Source organism: Babylonia areolata, chromosome 1, assembly GCF_041734735.1.
Source record: "Babylonia areolata isolate BAREFJ2019XMU chromosome 1, ASM4173473v1, whole genome shotgun sequence".
Lineage (NCBI taxonomy): Eukaryota > Metazoa > Mollusca > Gastropoda > Neogastropoda > Buccinidae > Babylonia > Babylonia areolata.
In genome coordinates, this window is record NC_134876.1 from 37,897,647 (window position 1) to 37,914,420 (window position 16,774).

Below are 16,774 nucleotides of genomic sequence, written 5' to 3' on the forward strand. Positions count from 1 at the left end.
CTACTCAAAACCCTCTCGAGATGTTGCAGATGCTCCTCAAATGTTTTGGAAAACACCAGTAAGTCATCCAGATAAACAAGCAGAAAACTGAAAAGAAAATCAGACATGACTGAATTCATGAGGCGCTGAAAGGTGGCTGGCGCGCCAGACAACCCAAACGGCATTCGGGTGTACTCAAACAACCCAAATGGGGTCATAAAGGCTGTCTTTTGCTGGTCTTCCGGGTCCATGGCTATCTGGTGATACCCACTTGCGAGATCCAGAGTGGAAAAGAACTGTGCACCTGTAAGTGCATCAAAACTCTCTTGGATTCTCGGCAAGGGGTATGCGTCCTTTACCATTTTGCCATTTAACCGCCTGTAGTCAACACAGAGACGCATCGACCCATCTTTCTTGTGGACAACTATGATTGGGGCGGCATAAGGACTGTGGCTTTCTTTCACGACCCCTTTCTCTATGAGGTCCCTGATGTGTTCCCGGACCTCTTGAAAGTCCCGCGGGGGAATGGGTCGGTATGCCTGAGCAACAGGGATGTCGTCAGTTGTGGGAATCTTGTGTGGTTCCCTGTCCGTAAAGCCTATGTCAGTTTCTTCAGATGAAATGACATGCTTGTATCTAGCCAAAAGATCCAAAACCCTACGCTTCTGTTCTTCTGTCCCTGCAAAATCATGCAATTGTGAGCAAAACGACTCACCTCTTTCCTCTGCTTCACTGGAGGAACACCTCTCAATGATGATCTCTTCCGAGTTCACCTGCAAATGGGGTACATGCCCCGACTCCACTGACTCAACTGTGTGCAGGACTGCAACGGGTGTCCTGGACTGTAAGACAACATCATCATCAGACAGATTTGCAATCCTTACATATCTGGAAGAGTTGTCGGCAGCAACCAAAGTAGGGACAACAAACAAACCTGGGGGAAGGGGATGGCTAGAGGGTTCAGCTAACAATTTCCTAAAGGGTCTCTCTATGCCACTGATCCTGACACACACCAAACTACAACTAGGAATCTGGGTCCTACAAACCACTCTTGCTACCCCCCGAACAGAAGCATTGTGAGCACGCACTTCATTGATGACTGGCTGCAAACATGGTGGAAACTTTTCACAAGGATTTTGATCCTGACTAAGGGGAGAGAGGATTTGTTGCAACACATTCATGCCTACGATAGCCGGGGTTTGTTGCTTGTGCATATAGGTGGAGGGGTCAGCTGAATCTTTCACAACTAACAGGGATGCCCGACACATTTTCCCAAACACTTCTATCTCACCCTCCAACAGACCAACATATGGTATGTCTAAACCATTGGCCGCCTTGACAGTCAGCCAATTTGTCTGCTGAAGTGATACATTTCCCAATTGCTGATGATACCAGGACTCTGACACAGTGCTAATCTAACTACCTGTATCAACCAGTGCTTTGACTTCCCTCCCCTCTATCATCATCATTGTTTGAGGGCATCGACCAGTTAAATTGCTAAAGTTAGCCTTGTTGCCCGCCTCCACTGCTTGGCTACGCACAGCAGAGGCAGCTAGTTTCCCCCCTGCCCCGGGCGCTTCTGCATCTGCTCATCCCTCTTTCTCTTTTTGCAGTCACACTGGAAGTGACCCAATTTCTGACAGTAAAAGCACCGCTTATCAGTTGGTGGCGGCATGATTGCCCTGGGGTGGATAACATCTGTCGGGGTTGTCTGCTTCATCATGGAAGCCATGGCAGCTTGCATGGCCTGGACTGAATCTGCGAGGGCGGCCACTTGTCTGCTCAGCTCTGTCACCTCTGGGGCCGGTGATGGTACCAGCTGGTGTTGGTAAACTGCTGGTGGGGCATCCTCTGGTTCATCTTCTTCCCGGGTCCATCTGAGGGCTTCCTCTTTTATGCTGTAGAAACTGGTGTTGTCCCGCTCTCGGACTAGGCGTCTCAGCTCTCTCTTGAGGGGGGCAGAGGATAGGCCCTCAATGAATCGGTCACGCAGCATCTCCGCCGAGATGCTGTCTGGTTCCCTTTCGTTGATCCGGGCCTCCTTATTCTTGAGACCCTGTGCAAATTCCAAGACAGACTGTCCTGGTAACTGTTGTCGGCCGTGGAAAGCTGACATCAGCCCTGTCAGTGGTCGGCTATCCCCAAACGTTCTCTTCAGGATCTGCAAGACCTTCTGTGTAGTGTCAATCTCATTCCCCTTATATGCAAGAACCTCCCGCCTGGCCTTACCCTGCAGATGACGGATGATAAAGTCTACCCCAATTGGTTCTGCCATCCTGTACGCTCCCAGAACCCTGGTGACCTCTGATATAAAGTCTTCTGCTGGTCCATCCGCAGACTCCCCTGAGAAGTGGGTCAGCTTGGGGGGTGCCCACCACTGTGTCGCAGCCACTTGTTGGTTCCTCTCTGCCATCCTGCTACGGTCTGCTGTGTGGCTGCTCCCAATGAGGACTGTGTGCTGTTCAGTTTAAACACCTCACCTGTTGATCCTGTTGGCGACGCCAAGTTGTACAAAGGTGGTAGGGGGTTGGATAGGTTCACACTCTCATCACACCAAAACAGGACCACATGGAGTGGCTTTTATGAAGTGTTTTACTAAGAACAGCACACCTGGAACACATATGCAATCAAAAATCCAGGTCAAAAACAGTAACCACACATGCTGGACATCACTGCTCTGAAGGCAGATACACCATACAAACACCAATATGCCATCAGCCTAAGCATTTCCACACTTATCTAGGCACCATCGATCAGCAATACACTTTCTCAAGGAGATCTATGTAAAAACAACATCCAAGTTCCAGATAGCTTATCCAGCGCTAACAATTGGTAACGTAAAATACCATGCAAACATACGACTGACCACTTTCAGTCCTATCATCATGAAGCATCTTCATTGTCACAGTTACATAGAAATCATGGCTACCAAGTTCAGTCTGTCTCTGGTGAACAGCAAACCATGTGCCCCAACATAGGACTGATTCTCCGTGCTCACAGGTTTTTCTAACCGTTAACCACATTACCATGTGTCTTCTCGCTTTGTCTGAACAAAGTAACCAGTGGCACATGACGCAAGTCCTACACAAGTAATCACAACTACTAACAAATCAAACATGTGTCCCATAGCATTCGCCGTTACCCCAGTGGGCACACACCAAACAATCCTTAACACACACTGAGAGTTTAAGCCTATAAGTATTCACTTCACATTTATCCATCACCACCTTACAAAACAAGCAAGTAATGCATCAAAACGAGTAGCAAAACCAAATTGCTCCACAGACCTGCTACATGCATAATCATGACCCCTTTGGCTTCTCAAAACTCAATGCTTACATTATTGATTTATTCCAACAGTTGACAAACCACTGCCATACCCCCTGAGCAACATCAGTATGATATACTATCATTGATATGACCAAGACACCAACACCATTTATATTAAGCCAGACATAATATCCACAGTCACACATCGTAACAACAAATGTAAAATACTATGGGGTTGGGGGGGTGGGGGTGGGGGGTGGGGGTGGGGGTACTCAAGAAAGACACCCACTTATCCCATGAAAAGTGAATTACACAAACTAACACAAACCATGGCTTCAGAATTACACATTTGTCACATTTACTTTTGACCCTGTGTTACCGATATTGCAGCTGGTTGCTACAAGGTATAATCAGGAAAACCACGCCCCCCTCATGGAAACTGAACCACTGTACATTACTAAACACAGCCAAGGATACATAAACAAAATCAGCTGAGTACAACCATCCATTCACAGTCAACACAGGCGTTGATTTAATTGTCCACAATACCCACTCTCAGAGTCTTTCTGCAATGCCCACTACTAACACAGGTCATTCCCTTCTAACATTCTGAATGATCATCTCAACAACTCCCAAGAATTGCTATCACCACCACTGTTAAATGAAGTTATCACAATCAACGTCCCAGTTAAATCTATTCTAAACAAATGCCAGAATTGCACCAAAGTCTAACTTTGCAGTGCAGTCATCAACTTACAGTTTGCTCAAATACTTCTGTAACACAACACCATGGTCCCACCATAGCATGGGGCTAGTCACACAGCTGAATCTAAGGAGTACCAATTTTAGCAAAGTATAGAAAATACTTGTACTTACAGCCCTGTATCCCCGCAAATCTGCTCTCCATGTCGTCTCTGGCCTTTCCAAACTTCCCGAATCTCTTCAGAGGGATGAAGGGGAATGGGAGAACTAGGTGTGTACTTCACTTTTTAACCCTTCCTTCCAACATTATCAATGTACAACACTCCCCAATTGGATGAACCAAAGTAACCAATCTTGGCTGGTCTTGGAGTTGAGAGACTGATTGACATATCCGCTATTCCTATGTTGGTTTCCTCTTTCAACGCGGTTTGATCTGATTCGCTACAATTCAACCCACTTGTCTATACACATTCTATGATGACAAGTTTACCCGTTTACGTCACAAAGAGATTGGGGAGACAGGACAATACAGCTCTCGGCCTGTTAGCCGGCTTGATCAAAGTTTGCATTAGCATAAATTCTCCCTAGCTTTCGTTCCGAAGTCCCGCCATCTACGTCAGTTGCGTTCGTGGAGGGGAGGTGGGGAATGACTTGAAAGACGGGCCGCCACACGGGACATTCTGCTCAGCACGGGAATTGCGGCAGACGTCGCACAACCGCACGTATTCCTACAACTGGGACTGGTGACGCGGTGTCGCTGACCAAAGAGGGCCGACTAGGGAGTGGGGTGAGGAGGGGGGTGGAAAGAGGGAGTGTGGCGCGGTGTCGGTGCGACCTCAAAGACTGGACTTTGGATGGAGCGGGAAGGGAGATAAGAAGGAGAAGAGGGTGGCGGGGGTTGGAAGGAGGGAGGATGGCGTGGTGTCGGCGCAACCTCAAAGACTGGACTTTGGATGGAGCGGGAAGGGAGATAAGAAGGAGAAGGGGAGGGGTGGCGAAGGGATGGGGAGGGAAAGGGGGAACGGGGGGGGGGGACAGAGTGCAGGTGGGGGGGGGGGGGGGGGTGACACTGCTGGCACACTGTAACATCCACCCCCGGCTTTTGAAGGCAATGTCCTCATTGCAGCCGGACCTCAAGCAATTCCTTCATGCCAATGGGGAGAATAGTTCTCCAGAGAACATTAGCAATGAAACAGTGACTAGCATAGAGAGGGGACCTATTGATAAGAATCTCACCACTCCAAGCATTCCCAATTTGATTGAATGAGGATAGGCCCGGGTGTAGTACCCAAAATTTTACCAGGAACCAAATTGAGAGGGGGGGGGGGGGAAGATCCAACCATCCTTCCAACAAAAGTGAACCTAACTGTGACCATGGAATATCTGAACTCTGGGCTGTGACCCGTTACTTCCTAACTGCACTGCAAGGTTTGTTCGTGGGGTTTGGGTTCATACCTTTGTTTACTCGCGTGCTCCTACGGACTGGGACTTGGGATGGGGTTTGACCGACTTGGCACACCATTGTCAGGAACTCTGTGGCTTGGGGGTGGAGAATCTGTGGGTTGCAAATCAGGAAAGGGTCCCAGGATGGGAATCAGAACCCACCCATCATCATCTTCATTGCTGTCGTCCTTCCTACTCTGTTGGACTTCCGCTTCAGACTTATCTTCCAACAAGGTAGACTGGGGCTTGCACCATCACTGGGAGGAGATCCGCACGGTTCAAAGTGAACTCACGCCCACCCTTGAAGGGACGTACCACATACACAGGGGTATCACCAAAAGGACGAGCAGTCACCACATGCAAGTCCGAAAGCCACCTGTCTTGGATCTTCCTCTCCCAACTCCCCTGTTCTTTATGTACACCAAATCGCCACAGGCCAATGACGTGTCTCTGCAAGGCTGTTGCTTTGCAGCATGTTCCCTTGCCACGTTGTGGAGGCGGGTTTGAACCTTTGAATGGGCCTCCAGAAGCCTGGCCCGATGTTGGCGAACCCAGTCTGCGGCATTTGTGGCAGAGGCTGGTTTCCCGCCCCAAGAGAACATCAACTGGCAGTTGGGGATCCTGCCCAAAGAGACGGTAGTGTTGGGGAGAATCCTGTTGTGGAGTGGGGCAGTGTTGTTGTAAGCCTGTACACCTCTGCAATAGACTGGCCACCGTTTCTTTTGTTCGACCTGACAGTGTTCTGAGAAGATCATGGAGGGTTGCGATTGAAACGCTCACACTGCCCATTTCCCTGAGGATGATATGGGGTTGTTCTGGTTTTATGAATTCCATACATGTCACAAAGGGACGCGAACGAGGGCCCGACTCAAAATCTCTTCCCTGATCGCTATGTATCCTCTCTGGGACCCCATAGCGGCTGAACCACTCTTCACAAGAACCCTGGACAACTGTCTTAGCCTCTTGATTTATGGTGGGAACGGCTACTGTGAACTTAGTAAAGACATTCGATTACAAGTACGTTCTCCCCGACCATCACTTGCCATCTCCAGCATTGTGAAATCTATGGCCAGAATCTGAAGGGGATGACTGGCATGTATATGCCCCTTGGATGATTTTGCAGTGGCTCTCCTGTTGACAAGACAGCGAGGACAGCGATCAATGTATTGCTGCACTTCTGCTGTATCCCTGGCCAATAGACTCGCTGTCGCAACAGGACCCAGGGTTCTATCTAACCCTTGGTGGCCCATCTTGTCATGCAGCTCATACAAGACTGTAGGTCGGAGCGTGGTGGGAAGTACCTGTTGTTCAACCTTCCCCCAGTTGGGATCTGTGACATGTCTAACCAACACTCCATCCTTCACCTCAAGTCTGTGGTGCTGCTGCCTCAAAAGAGACCGATTTGCAGCTGTTTCTAGCCTTCTCACTGGGCTTGCTCGGCCACACCTTCAACATCGGGTTCAGCTGGGGATCATCCTTCTGTGCCAAGGCCAGATCTTGGTTGTGACAAGGTTGGCAGTAACTGGTGTCCCCAAATGAAAGGCTGAAGCCTTCTGCCCCTTGTCCTCTGAACCTGTGATCTCTGCACTTGGCACCTAAACCTCTTCTGCAGTGGCAACTTCAGGGGGAACCTGTGTGCCATTTGGAGCAAGGGCCAAGTAAGATGGAAGTCGGGAAAGGGCATCAGCCCTGTTTTCCCTGCCAGGCCTGTACTTGACCTCAAAGTCAAACTGAGCTAACTGAGCAGCCCACCTCTGTTCTAGTGCCCCAAGCTTTGAAGATCTGAAATGGGCCAAAGGATTATTGTTGGTGTACACCTCAAACTTTGAACCTAGGAGATAGCCCCTGAACTTTCTCCATCACTGCCCATTTCAGCGCTAGCATCTCTAATTTGAAGCTGCTGTAATTAGCCTCATTTCGCTCTGTGGGACGCAACCTGTGACTTGCATAGGTGATGACCCTGGTAGTCCCATCTGATTGCTTCTGACCAAGAAATCGCGCCAAGGGCCCTCGAAACTTGCGTCTGTCTCCAGGATAAAAGGCTTTGAAAAATCTGCGAAGGCTAGAACCTCAGACCCTGTCAATGCTTGCTTCAGCTGATCAAAGCTGCCTGGTGTTCTTCTTGCCATGGCCTGATGGATGGAAGCCAGTTTCCCCTTTTTGCCACTGGAATGCTGGTTTACAAGGGTGTGTAGGGGTCCTGCAATCCTAGCATAGTTCTTCACGAACCGCCGATAGTACCCAGCAAACCCCAGAAAGGAACGCAACTCCCTGACGTTGGATGGTACGGGCCAGTTCCGCACTACCTCAGTCTTTTCACTCTGACAACTGATCCCCTGGGCAGAGATAGTATGTCCCAGATAGTCAACTTCATGTCTCAACAACTGGCATTTCTCAAGTTTTGATCTTCAGACCAGTCTCTTCAATTCTACTCAAACCCTCTCGAATGTTGCAGATGCTCCCGCCTGGATTATTGTAATTCCCTACTTGTTGGTTCACCCAGTTACCTCATCGCTAGGCTTCAGAAAGTCCAGAACTATGCTGCTCGTCTTGTCTTTCGTTCCTGTAAATTTGATCACGTCTGTCCTCTCCTTCATACTTTACAGTACAAGAAAGAATTATTTACAAAGTCGTCTCTCTTTGTTTCAAGTCCATTGAGGCTTCTGGTCCACAGTATCTTTCTCATCTCATTCATCCTTACATACCCTCACGCCAACTCCGCTTTTCTTCTGACACCCGTATGCTTAGGATCCCCCCTGCTCGAACAAAAACGTATGGCCAACGCAGTTTTTCATACCAAGTCCCCATTCTTTGGAATCAACTACCTCAGCCTCTCCGTCACTCATCATCGCTGCAATCTTTCAAATCCAGTCTGAAGACCCACCTTTCCCCCTCCAGATTAATTTTCAACAGCTCATCCGTTTCCAGTATGAACTAAAATGACTATTTGTGAGTGTGAGCTTTGATAGTTTCAGGATTTGTTGGTGTTATTTTTGATTGTGTACTATTTACGATTGTGTGCTGTGACTTGTGTGTGTGTGCGTGCGCGTGTGCTCGTGTGTATTGTGTGGGGTGGGTGTGTGTGTGTGGGGGGGGGGGAGGGGTAGATGAAAAGTTTTCAATGATGCTTGGTATCTTGTGTTCATTTTTTCCTTTCTGATATTTACGTGTGCGTTCTATTTGTAAACGGCTAGGGCTTATTTTCAAGATTAGGCGTAAATGCTAATGCTAATAATAATACTAATAACAATAATTTACAACTGTAACAAGCTTTGATCTAAATCAGGGGCATGATATAGCCAAACAATGTGTTATATCCCTTATTCCTCTTAGGGAACTCAAGAGAGCCCCAATTTGATATTGATTATACGAATGTGACAAAGACTGAAAACATGAATTTATTGTCATCCTATGCTCGAATCCACTTATATGATAAACATCAAAACCACTTGATGGTCTATACAGATGGTTCTGTATTAAACAATAATGCAGGTGCCGCATATATCATACCTGGCCTAAACGCAGAAAAGTTTTATAACGTGGGAAAAAATAAGTCAGTCTTTACCGCAGAACAAGTTGCAGTACTTATGGCATTGAATGTTTTACTCGATTTTCCAAAAGATATATTCCAAATTGCTTTTTGCGTTGACTCCAAGTCAGTTATTAATGCTATCAAATCTATACACTTGAAAGTTAGATATGAAATTACTATTGAAATTAGACATCTAATTCATTTACCCTCAGTGAGGGGCACTAGCATAACGTTTATCTGGATTCCTTCGCATTGTGGCATTTTTATAATGAGAAGGTTGATTTATTAGCAAAAAAAAGGAGCAAATGGATCAGCTGAGTCAACATGTTTATCTCTTCCATTTTCATTGCAAGAATGTTATAGTGTAGTGGAACAGATCCAACGATCAGACTTTCAGATAAAAGAAACGAATATAGGCTGTTCAAATTTACACGAAGCAATAAATAAAATTTATGGAATTGTTGGCAACCATGAACAACACAATAAAAGGCAGATTGCATCATTGATCTGTAGATGGAAACTGAACTGTTTCAAGACAAAGTATATAAAAAGTGTTTCCTGTATATGTGGTAATTCTACAACAAGTGATCATATATTTACATGCGATATGCTAAAATGTCATATACCTGTACTAGCATCTTTCCCAATGAAAGAAATCTTGGACTCTTCACTTTTATTGTTCATTTTTTCAGCTCACTGTCAAAATAGTCCAACTGGATTGTTATATATCCAGGCAGCACGAGATGCCATCAGTTCCATATGCTAGCAAACATTGCAGAATCCCCTTGGTCGCCCAGTAGTGTAGGGGGTAAACGGACCAACCGAACACCTGTCAAAGTTAGTTGACCATTGGTTTCAGCCATATAACTGCCAACTCCCAAGCTACATCAAGGACAGCACCGACATACTCCGCCAAATTCAACGGTGGAACTATGAGTACGGACCATTTACAGAAAGCACTCGTCTTGTAATCATTGATGTGGTAGGTTTGTACAGCAATATCCCACATATTGAAATGCAGGAAGCAGTGGGATACTACTTACGGAACCAGCCAAAAGGAGACATACCACCAACGGAACTGCTTCTGAAGATAATGTCACATTTCTCAGAAAACAACGCCTTCTACTTTGACGGCCAGTACTTTCTTTAAACATTCGGAACAGCCATGGGCACCCCCATCGCCCCCACTGTGGCATGTTTATGGAATGGTGGGAGCGATGTTTGCTTGCAGACAGCCCTGTGCCCGTTTCGGAGATGTGGAGACGGTTTGTGTTGTGGACCGGCACTGAGGAAGATCTGTCTTGGAATGAAAACTCAACTGCATTCATTAAAAAGAGCAACAGTCGCATGTACTGTCTTAGAAAAATGAAATCTTTTAATGTATGCAAGCAGATGCTCCAAATGTTTTACACATCTGTTGTCTGTAGTGTTTTAACATACGGAACCGTGTGCTGGGGGGAAACCTGACCAAACATGACAAAGACAGGTTGGAAAAAGTCATTAGGAAAGCGGGTGGGGTGGTGGGTATAAGACAAGACACCTTTAGCGACATGCACAATAGAAAACTGACTGACAGACTAATAACAATTTTGACCGACGAAAGACACCCACTACATGATGACATTAATAGCAGTAGGTTTAGAGCTCCACGCGCAAGAACATCTCGATACATTAATTCATTTATTCCTACAGCCATTCGCGCACACAATCAAAACATCCAATACACTAAGTGAACCCTCCCACCCCTCAAGCCCCCTCGCCACAGCAACACCTGAACTTCACCAGCAGACGAGTGTATGGGAGCAGACATTATGCGTGCATGTGGGACTGAGCGGGTGAGCACGGGCAAGCAAGCATTTCTCTGTGTGTGTGATCGGAAGTGATTTTTAAATATTTTCTTATTTTACTTGGATTTCATGTATCTTAATGTCAATGTTCTAATCTTATTGGCGTGACATATGTTATGTGCATGCATACGTTGTTTTTGTGTGTGTGAGTGTGTTTGTGAATGAGTGTGTGTGTGTGTGTGTGTGTGTGTGTGTGTGTGTGTGTGTGCATTTTACTTATATATACGATTTATTCCCTTGATGTTTTTATTTATGTATTGTTGTACAATACCTTATGGTCTTAACGTGTGTGTGCGTGTGCGTGTGTGTGTGCATGTGTGTGTGTGCGTGCGTGCGTGCGTGCGCGCATGTAATTTTTAGTAATCTTATACCCTTTTTTTGTTGGATGTTTTCATTTGTTAATATTGTTGTGCAATACCCTATTGTCTTAACATGAGTATGTGTGTGTGTGTGTGGGGGTGGGGGGTGGGGTTAGTATATCGTCAACTATTGGGAATTCTTATTTGACTAGTTTTAATCTCTTCTTATGTTGCGCATGCTTTTATGCCAGTGTTTACAATGAGCCTGCGATTGCACAACTTAATTTCCATGTGGATTAATAAAGTGTTTTTGATCTGCAGAAGTTCACAGATCACTTGAACAGCTACCACAACACCATGAAGTTCACTGTCAACAGCTCCTTGGACAGCACCTCCTTTCTGGATATTATTATCCGTCTTGAGAATGGCTACCTGCAAACAGACCTCTTCACCAAACTAATAGATGCACATGCGTATCTTCATAAGTCATTCTGCCACCCACTCCACATCACCAAGAACATTCCATATGCACAGTTCCTTCGTCTCCGCCGCCTATGTTCCGACAACTCTACCTTCCAAACCAGGTGTGATTAGATGGAGGGTTAGTTCTTACAGAGAGGTTACAAGCCAGACAACATCAATGAAGCAAGAGCTAAGGCCAGCAAGACACCAAGGCAACAGACACTGACCCACCACAACAGACCAAAACACAACAGGACACCCATGGTCGTAACATACAATCCAGCGAACCCACCACTGCGGCATGGTTTCATGAGCTACACACCTCCTGTTCTGGCGGAAAGAGCCTGCCGGTCGATAAGAACGCTATTGATGCTCTCAACACTACCTGGCACTGAACCTGAGGCTGACCCTGGCTGCTTAAGGTGCAACAGAGGCACAGCGCGATGTGCTGCTTGTAGACACCACCTGGTGGAATCCCGCACCTTCAGAAGCTCACAAACAGAAGAGTCATTTAAAATCAGGCAGAGACTCACCTGTGACAGCAGGAACATAATATATGTTCTGTTCTGTGATATCTGTGCACACAAGCAATACGTGGGTCAGACCCAGAATTCTCTCCGGGAAAGAATAGACCAGCACAGGTTTGACATAGGTTTGAACAATTCGGCAAAGCGAACGTGGGTCACCATGCACTTCCACGAGCCTGGCCACACGCAGGACAACATAAAGGTCATGGCCATTGAAGAAGTACATCTGAAGAATAAACAAGCAAGGCTTAAGAGGGGACAGTTCTGGATGGCGAAACTGAGGACAATCCACCCTTTTGGTCTCAACACGCTAAACTGGATATCTTAATTTATTTCGACCTGAAAGCTGTGTTTGACAATGACGATGGATCAGTTCCAGAGACAGAATGGTGTGAATGCTAACTTGTGTGAAAACAACAACTACTACTACAACGACGACGACAATGACTACGACTACCACAACTACTACCACTTCCATGACTATTACAGCAACAACAACCACTACTACTAAAGCTCAGTGAAGACAAAACCGAACTCTTAGCCATTGGAGACCTAACTCGTCTTAAGGCAGCAGAAAAAAGGACCCAGTTACGTGTGGCCCTGCTTCAGTAGCATATTAAACATCAGCCAAATACCTGGGTGTATATATCGATCAAACCTTGACTATGAACGACCAAATTTCATTCTTGTGTCGCTCATGTAATTTTCATCTCCGAAGGCTAGCCTCAGTCAGACCCTACATAACAGAGAAAAATATGGCTCAGTTGGTTTCCTCTTTTGTCCTGTCCAGAATGGATTACTGCAATTCCACTCTCGCAGGTTTACCATCTTCCTCCATCAACAGATTACAGAAAATTCAGAACAATGCTGCACGACTGGTTCTAGCCAAAAAGAAATCTGATCATGTTATACCTCTGCTGAATCAGTTACACTGGCTTCCAACTGAGTCCCGCATTCAGTTAGCAATACTCGCCTTCAAACATTTTCATTGTATCTCTCCTCTGTATTGGAAACATATGAACCGCACAGAACATTAAGATCCAGTTCTGGAAAGCTGCTTAAAGTTCCAAGGACTAATCTGAAATGCGCTGGAAATAGGTCTTTCAGAGCTCAGGTTCCCCAAGTGTGGAACTCTCTACCTTCATCTCTTAGGAATGCCTCTGATCTACCTACATTCCTTTAAGTCAGATTTGAAAACTTACCTTTTCCGAAAGCATTTTTGTTCTGGGAGAAACGGTTAAACCAAGGTATGCCTGTTAACAAGTATCTTTGTACTAGTATCTTTGTAGTCCTGTTTTAATGCAGTGTGCATTTTATGTAGTTTTGGTCTTAGATGTGATGGCAATTTTTCTATGTGATTATTTTTTAGTGTGTGTGTGTGTGCGCGCGCGCGCGTGTGTACGTGCGTGCGTACATGTGTTTGCGAGGGTACAGTGCTCTGGTACGCGTGTGTAAGTGTGTAGGCATGTCAGTATATCCGAACAGAATTCTATGTCAGAAAATAAGAAATATCTTAATGCCTAAGCAATTTTGTTTTTAGTGCAGTTGATATTTAACGTCAGCGTGTGTGTGTCTGTGTGTCTGTAAGGGAGGGACACTGATCTACATATATATATATACATATATATATATATGTGTGTGTGTGTGTGTGTGTGTGTGTGTGTGTGTGTGTGTGTGTGTGTAATCTAAGCCTTATTTACTTCATAGCTTTTATAATCTGATTCATCTCCTTAGTGTGCTTTTTCATTCATATGAACACACTGGATGTTTTCCATTGTCAGATAGCGGTTGATGTGTTTTTTAAGGCATGTTTATAGTCTGCTGGATGATGTAAGGCGCTTTGAGCAGCATTGGTGCTGGATATCGCGCCATAGAAAAAACTATGTATTATAATAATTATTATTATTATTACGACGACGACGATGACGACGACAACTGACGACAACAATGACCGCTACAAATACTTCTGATTGTAGGTGTGGAGGTGACGCTGGTGCTGATTATGGTGATGGATGTCCTACTATTCTATTTCATTCAATTGTTTATTTTCTTTTCTTTTATCTTATTTATTTATGTATTTATTTATTTTTACTTCTTTTTTTTCCATCAATTAATCATAGATGTAAAATTCAACCCTTTCCCTTTCTTTCCCCTCATCAGTACTTTTCTTAGATGCCTCTCTTTTTGTAATACAGCCCATTGTTCTCAACAATTTGATTGTTTATAATTGTAACCCCCCCCCCCCCCCTTTTTGTTTTTAAATGTTATTATTATTTTTTTTAATATTCATTCTTATTTATTTATCTATTTGTTTATTTCTTATTTTATTTATTTATTTATTTATTATTATTATTTTTTTTTTAAATCTATTTATTTTATAAATTCTCTTATTATTATGTGATGGGGTGGTAAGGTGGTATTAGAGAAGGTGAAGACAGGTAGAAGGTGTTTGCAGAAGAGAGCCGCAGCCAGGCAAGGCGGTGCGCCGGTTTTTCTTCTTTTCTTCTTTCATTCTTCCAGACCAGGAGAGTTCTCCCCTTTGTCTGGCACTCGCTCACTCCTTATATTCTGTTCCGCCGAATCGCAAAGCCAGCGCCGCAAAGCGACTCCGCGAGCCTTGATGGGCCATACTTGTGTTTGTTTGACCAAATTTAGCGGCGTCTAACTTTCGGCTCGGGGAACTAACATAGACATATCATATATCACACAAAACTGCAAGAGACGAGCATTTTCTTAAGCTAAACCATTTTCTACAAAAATAATGTAATTAAACTGTAAACAAAAAGAGTCACTGAATGAACGAGCTTTTAACGAGTTCATGTATCATTTCTGTTTATTACAACAATTAATATGTCGCGATATGTAATATAACTATAACAGTTAAGTAACTGAAAATCCTACATTTCCAACTATATAAAAATCATCTATAGAATCTGCTTCTATAGTAAAGATTTTTTATGTCAAAGTTCAAGAGAAAACTCAACGGACAGCTCCGGTGTCGGCACTGCTTGGCGGTGCCGTAGTTTTGGCACTTGTGATCGACAATGAAATACTTCGTTTAGACCAACTACAACACAACTATACATGTATGATACGAATCAGTTTGATAACAGAAATGCAAACATCTGCAAGACACGCTATAAAAATGTCTAGGTATTGTAAAAACATATTTTGCTTAAATCGGCACTGACGAATTCCAATAGCTTGAAGAAGAGATAGTTTTGTGGGGCCGAAATGCTGTCAGACATTTCTTAGGTGTACACGGAAAGCGATACACGAGAAGAAAGCTTAATCATTTACATCTTAATGCACAATCTAAATTCCACAGCAACTATACTGATTTATAGAAAACGAAGGTAGTTTGTATGTTTCAACTGAGTGGATTTCGAAGATCGCGCCAAAATTCATTCACATGAATATTAGTTTAAAAGAGTTATAGGCTATCTGGCCTAATGATATCTTTACAGCTAAGAAGTATGATCTTTCTGAAGTCCAATAACATAAAAACTATAATGTCATCTATTAGGAAGTGTTTATAATTCAACAAATTGATGAAAAATCATACGGTTCCCTGTAAAGGGAGATAACTTGTGACCGATTTACCGACTTCCTTAGTAACCTTTGGCGAGTCACAAAAATCGTCTGCTTAGCTGGCCCAACGTAGATTGTAGCCAATCCGGCTACAATTATTATTATTATTATTATTATTAATCTTCTTTTGCTTATCTCACCCCCTCCATCCCCTTTTATTCTCTTTCTTTCTTTATTTCTTTATTTATTTCAAATATCTATTTATTTTCTTTATTTATCATTCAGTGATTTTTATTTCAATTTTCTTATTATTGTTATTATTTATCTTTTTATTTCTGTACTATTGACTGAGTTATTCAGTAAGTTAAATTTTAAGGAACTTATTTTTTTGACAGCAGAAGAAAATAGACAATTGCAATTCATTAGGCTCTGGGCGAAACCAGGCATAGTGAAATTACGGCATCACAACATGTACGTCATGGCGTGCTTGCGTCATAATAGCTGCGTAAGAGTGACCCTGGTAACATGTAGGCTAACCAACTTATCCCTTGTGGAAGGAACGTGATCGTTCCGAAAATTTGGAATATTTGACAGACTGATGTGTTTGTTTTTCCGCCTTTTATATATATCATATATAATTTATATATATATATATATAATTTTTTTTTTAATAAATATTTTTTTAAGGCCGGGGGCGGGAGGGGCGGGCGTGTCAAGAAAGCTTGGACTCATCACTGTCTGGTTCACTCCCTCTCCCGCTCCAAATGTTTGTAAAATAGTCTAATTGGGTTGTTGTTATATCCTTTGATTTTTTTTCTTCTTCTTCTTATACGCCTATATGTTTTAAAGTTGGAAAGTTATTATCTTAGATTGTTGTTAAGTCAATGTTGTGAACAGTATCGTTTTCATCCCTTTCCCTTCCCCTTCCTTTTTTCCACCCCCTCCTTTTTTTCTTCTTTTTTTCTTTTTCTTTTTTTGTCATGTCTAATATCACTTAATGTGGATAGACATTAAATGAAATTGAACGCACACGCATGCACACATACATACACAAACATGCACACGAACACGCAATCGCGCATGTGTACCTCAGTGTATGCCTACTATATAAAAGTACATATGATATTCATAAGCAGAAACCCAAGGTACAACATGCGACTGGTTGTACACACTGGCTTACTG